This window comes from Microtus ochrogaster, linkage group LG9 (assembly GCF_000317375.1).
Source record: "Microtus ochrogaster isolate Prairie Vole_2 linkage group LG9, MicOch1.0, whole genome shotgun sequence".
Lineage (NCBI taxonomy): Eukaryota > Metazoa > Chordata > Mammalia > Rodentia > Cricetidae > Microtus > Microtus ochrogaster.
In genome coordinates this window covers 22762392-22768521 of record NC_022034.1, presented here as the reverse complement: position 1 = coordinate 22768521, position 6130 = coordinate 22762392, and positions in this window count along the sequence as shown.

Below are 6130 nucleotides of genomic sequence, written 5' to 3'. Positions count from 1 at the left end.
CTAATGTAGTCTACACCATTCACAGGTGGGATGCTAGTGTCAACTGCCAGAAGAAGTAAATGACCTACTCCCCAAACTGGAACAGGACTCCTGCTTTCTCAGACACAAAATTTCTTGTTTACTGCTGTCCTGGTTAGCTTCAGCTATCAGCATACAGCATAACAAAACCTAGAGTTGTCTGAAAAGAGAGTCTAAGTGAAGAACTATCTAGATCAGGTAAGCATGTAGACGTGACTATGGGGTGTTATCTCAATTGCTGACTGTTGCATCATTTATGGGCTGGGTTCTGACCCATGTAAGGGTGAAGAAGGCTAACTGGGCATAAATTTCAAGGAAGCAAACAAGTAAACATCTATTTGTTTCTCTCTGCTCTTGACTGTGATATGATATGATTTGCTACTTGAGTTCTTGCCTTGACTTTCTCTCAATGATTACCAAAGCCTACTTTTGTAAGCTGAATAAACTATTTCTTACACTATTTCATCTCTTAAGAAATTTTGAATATAAATCACATAACTTCAATTTATAATTATGATTACTTTAATTACTTTGGTATCTAATAATGCATGTACATGTGATTTGGTGTGTCTATTAGATTGCATTTAGATGCTATGTAAACATCTGAGAATGTTTTAATTAGGTGTGAGTGTGAATATGATAAATTGTTAGCATATGTATAAAGATAATTAGGAGAACAATGTGTTGTTATTCCATAACTCTTTGTCATATATCCTGCATTTCTTAGCAAGAGTGGCATTCTCCCTTATGCCCTTTACAGATTCTGGGCTGATAGAATGTCTCCCACATTCAGGACTGTGTTAATAGTAAATGAAAATACTTCCCCATTCCCCAATATAATTTTGTTATCAAAGACTCTTTAATTACTTGTAGTTTTCACACTGTGTAAAAGTAAAAGTTTTGTCTCTTTTCTGAGAGCTTTAGTAATAATATCTTTCAATGTTAAATGAAGAACTAACCATGAAAGAAACAGGTACCTAAAAAGAAACGTTAGGATGCTAGCAATATGACTCAGTGAGTCTGTGTTGAATTGCATCACACACTACATTCTCTTGAATATATTTTATAAAAGATCAGAAGCCCAGTGTTTACTCATTTAGAAATAAAATCCATACAAGGAGAGTGCTGGAAATAAATGAAGACCTTATTTGCTACTTTCTGGGGTTCCTTTTCTAAAACAAGGGCTTGGATTTATTTTCGGAAACTGTCTCTTTGCTTGCTATTACAGAAAAATCAAATTTTAGGGTCTATGTTTATTTTATTTTGTTCCATTTGGAACAGTATGTGAAACTAGACAATCATGACATGGGATGTGCTCCTAGTTCTGCTCTCAGAATGTAATGTCTCATGTGGAGCTCAGTTCTCCTGGAACGCTACTATGAATCCATCATGCTGTGAAATTTCAGGGAGACACAAAATGGGATTTCTGGCACTTCAGAAAGACATTTGCCTATATAGTTTTAAAATCATGATTATTTAGAGTAAAATCACACAGTGGGAGCATGCGGATGGGTATTTTCCATAGACAGAAAAATGGTTTTTTCACTGGAAATGACATGCTAAAAGTTAAGGAGACACTACTAGCAGTCAATAAAGTCCACAAGCTTTAGCAACAAATTCATTGGCAGAACCACGCAAGATATTTACATATAAATACTTCAATACAAGTATAATGTGTAAAGTCTTACGTAAACTTTAACATGTTTTCTCTCACAATATTTATCAGCTATTATCATGTTCATTTTTTAAAAAATTATACTTTTATGTCTTCTCTATGATTAGCTGTTGGGAAAATTCCACAGTCTCTCTATCTTTTATCATTCACCTTGATATAACTGGCTTATTGTAATTCAATTATTATGTGTTTACCACTTCATTATTTCAAATTCTGTAACAACTTTGTAAGAGTCTATGAAGTAGAGATATTGGAGTATCTCAGTCCCCACTTGCCCAAAGTGTGTTAATTAATATTATGTTTATCTTCTGTGAGGAATAAGATAATTTTTTGTGTGGAAGGGGAAGAAACAAGGAAAAAAAACAGAGAAAACAATATAGGAACACAGACTACACCAGCCATATCTCTGCTGCCATAATAAAAACACAATGAACAACACAACCTAGAGAAGGAAGGGTTTATTTTAGCTTATGGTTCCAGAAAGTTAAGTGCATATGACAGAGCAAAGGTGTGGCAACAGGAGCCAGAGCTGAGGCTCACATATTGAAGTACACGCAGGAAGGACGAAAAGCCATATTGAAATAGTGTGAGTTTTTAAACTCTCAAAGCCCACTCCCAGTGACACACTTCCTCCAGCAAGGTCACACCTATTAAGTCTACACAAACAGTGCCTCGAATTTGGGACCAAGTATTCAAACATCGGAGCCTACCAGCGACATTCTCATCTAACACCACAACTAAAGACAGTGAAAGTAAGTAAAAATAGAAAATGGGGGTTGGAGGGAGGCAGACTACATCTAGACGTTTCCCATAAATCTGTTCCTACACTCATCTAAGTTGCTTATGTTTCCAAAGGAAGTAATTTATGACACCAGTAACCACAGCCGTTGCAGAAGATGATACTCCCAGCAATCTTGTCTTTAGGTCAGAGGCCAGAAAACTTCTTACTAGAGCACACAATAAATATTTTAAACTTTTCCGATCAAGAGGCAAAATCAGGGAGGTTATGTAGTACATATATAACCATTTGAAATGCAGTCATTTTAAAATGTGAAAGTATTTTTACTTCATGGGTATAACAGAAATAGGAACAAGCTACATTAATCCTTTCAAATCTCTGTCCTATATAAACTATACAATTAATGCTTGGTGAAAATTAAATAGGCAAGAGCAGATTTTTCAAAAATTTGTTATTTTTGCTCCCAAGCACCACTACTATTTCCTATTAAAGTAACTATTTTAAAGTCAGAACAGAATGACACTAAATATCAAGATACTTTGCACACTGTTTGCATTACGAGAGAGGTGCACAGGAAGAGATGAATACAGATTTGCTAACAGTGGCAATGTAAACAGCAATGTGAAGCATGATAGTAGGTAGAGAACTATTATCCATAGTAGCAGATAGGATGTAGTTCTTTAACTCTCAGTTATGAGATATCTTTAATAGTAAGTTAAGTTTTGTTCACAAAAGTTTCGGGAGAGATAACTATTTTTTATTCCACACTGCAAAACTATGTGAAATAATTACCAAAATATTGAAATGTACTATTGTGGAAAGAGAACCATATATTTGTATATAGAAATTTTGGGGCACATTGTCAACTGTAGAGCAAAAATACATTATCTTGAAGATTAGACCATATGGTAACTAAACACTGGCTAAACTCTCTCTTTCTTTTTTCGTCCTTTTATCTTAGAAAAAGAAGAACACAGCAAGATCTTCTCCCACTGGCATTTGTGAAATTATGTAGTTTGTCTGAATTAAGGATATAAAAAAGATCTTGATTTTTTTGAATCCAAGAAGGTGGTAAAATATATAAACAAGGCAGGAAAGGATAAAACACATAATAAACATTTTTTTTTGTTAAAGCAAACTGAAAGCTATGATTGTATGTCATAACTTTCGGTGGAGTGAAGTGTGTCAAGCTATGTGCTGAACCACTATTACCAGCAGATGAAGATGCTGTTTGGGGTTGCTGTGGTTTGAAAGCAGATGTTGCTGTACATGTGTGAATGCTTGTTACCCAATTAGTTAAACTGTTTGAGAGGAATTTGGAGGTGTGGTCTTATTAGCTGATGTCTGGCATTGGGAGTAGTCTTTCAATTTCAAAGGCCCATTCCAGGACCAGTGTCTCTCTACCTCTGCCTGCTTCCTGTTGGATTAGGATGTAAAGCTCTCAGCTACTGCTCCAATGCCATGCCTGTCTGCTTCCTACCATGATATTCATGGATTAACCCTTTAGAATTGAATGCTTTTTAAAAATAAGAGTTGCCTTGGTCATGGTGTCTCTTCACTGCAACAGAATTATAACTAAGACAGAATTTGATGCCACAGGTGGAATATTATTATGACAGGTTTGATCAGGCTGTTGTTTGGAGGGATATGAGAGACTTTGAACTAGAAAAGAAGTTGAGTGCTTTAAGTGGGACTTAATAGGATATAATTGTAGGAATACGGTGAGACTATAGTAGTGCTGCGTTTGATTTGGACTGTGCAAGCCCAGCTCAAGAGGTTTCAGGGGGATGAATATTGGTAGCTGACCTAGAGAAAATTCTTATGATCTTTTGGCAAAGAATGTGACTGCTTTTTGCCCTAGTCCTAAAAAATCTGCCTGGGGATAAATTGAAGAGTTTTAGATTAATGACATTGCAAAAGGGATTTATTTCAAGACACCCTGTATTGACTATGTCATGTGATTATTAATGATCACTCTTAGGCAGATCTATAATAAAAAGGAGAAAACTGGGCAGAGAAATAAGAAATGTACAGTTTGAGGGGAAAAAGGAACACCAAGAAATGCAATGTTTGAGCTAAGCCTTGTACTCAGGGAGATAAAGATAAAGAAGTTTAAAGAAAAGCCTGATGCTTAATGGAATAATGGGAGGTTACAGGTTACCCCTGTAACCTATGAAAGATACAAACCTGAGGGATTTCCTTGAAACCATCAACAAGTCAAAGCTAAGGCAAATGCAAGTCATAAAGGGACCAGGTTTCAGCCCAAGTAAGAAGCAGAACTTGGCAGCTTCAGCCACATGAGTCAGAATTTAGAGTTAGGAGGGAAATAAAAAAGGAGTTATGGAATCTTCTTCCACAAGGGAAGGCCCTGAGGTCAAGCATCTGGCATAGAAGTCCCTTCATGGAGGCCTGGAGAAGCCATTGTATGAAGCTATGAAGGTGAATATTTGGTTTGTCAGGTTCAAAAGGAACAAATGGCTAACTGCAGTCCTATTAACAAACCAAACTGCTTGCTGGCCTCTGTGTTCTGTCAACACTATAAGTAACTGTTATGGAGTTTTTGCTGACATTCTGGCTTTTCTCACCCTGCCCAATACCCTGAACACTGGCTCATGGGCTTCCTTTCCCCAAGCTTCTCATTCTTACTTAACCCTGCCATTTCGATCATGTGCCCTCTTGACTCTCTCTTAGTCTTCCTGTCTTGCTCTCCTCTTCTGTCTCTTCTCTCATGCCCTGGCTCAGTCTACTGGCCATGTTTAGTCAATTACTTCACTCTTTGCTTTGGACTCTTCCAGATGAATCTGGCTATACTTTCTCTCATATCTACGATAAAAACCTTCCCTCAACCATACCTTGGAACAGTCATGTTCTTACTTCATAGAGCATTGGAGACCCCAGGATGTTAGCATTGTCAAGCCATGTAATAACTTCCATGGAACTCTGATAACAAGGTCTGGACTCAGCCCAAGAAGGAGAAGTATGTTGTAATCAATGAATCTGAAAGGAGTTAGAGAATTAGAGTACTTTGACATCAGACATAGAGATGAAGAATTTGGAGTTTGTCCTGCTGGATTTTTGGTCTTACTTTGGTCTTGTACTTCCTCACTGTGTTCCATTTCCTTTTTTTTTTTAGGCTGGGAATGTATATTCTGTACCATTGTATTTTGGAAGTATGTGATCTGCTTTTTCATTTTGATTTTTCAAGGGCTATAATTAAGGAATTGCTTTGAGTACCAAAAGAGACAATGGACTGTGGACTTTTAAACAATGTTTAGATTCTGAAATACTATGAGAAGTATTGAACTTAGATTGAATGTATTTTGCATTATGATATAGCTAAAAGCCTCTGGGATTCTTGGAGCAGAATGTAATGGTTGAATGAGAATGGAGTTCATAGATTCATTTATTTTAATTCTTAGTCACCAAGGAGTGGAACTCTGTGAGAAGGATTAGAAGGATTATTAGATGTGTCATTGTTGAAAGAAGTGTGTTACTAGGAGTGAACATTTGGGTTTCAAAATTCCTTTTCAAGACCAGTGTCCCCTTCTCTTTGCCTGTTGCCTGTGGTTCACGATATAAAGCTCTCAATCACTGTTCCAGCTCCATGTCTTGTCTACCATAATAATCATGTGCTAACCCTATCAAACTGCAAGCAAGCCCCCAATTCAAAGTTTTAATGTTTTCTTCTTCTTCTTCTT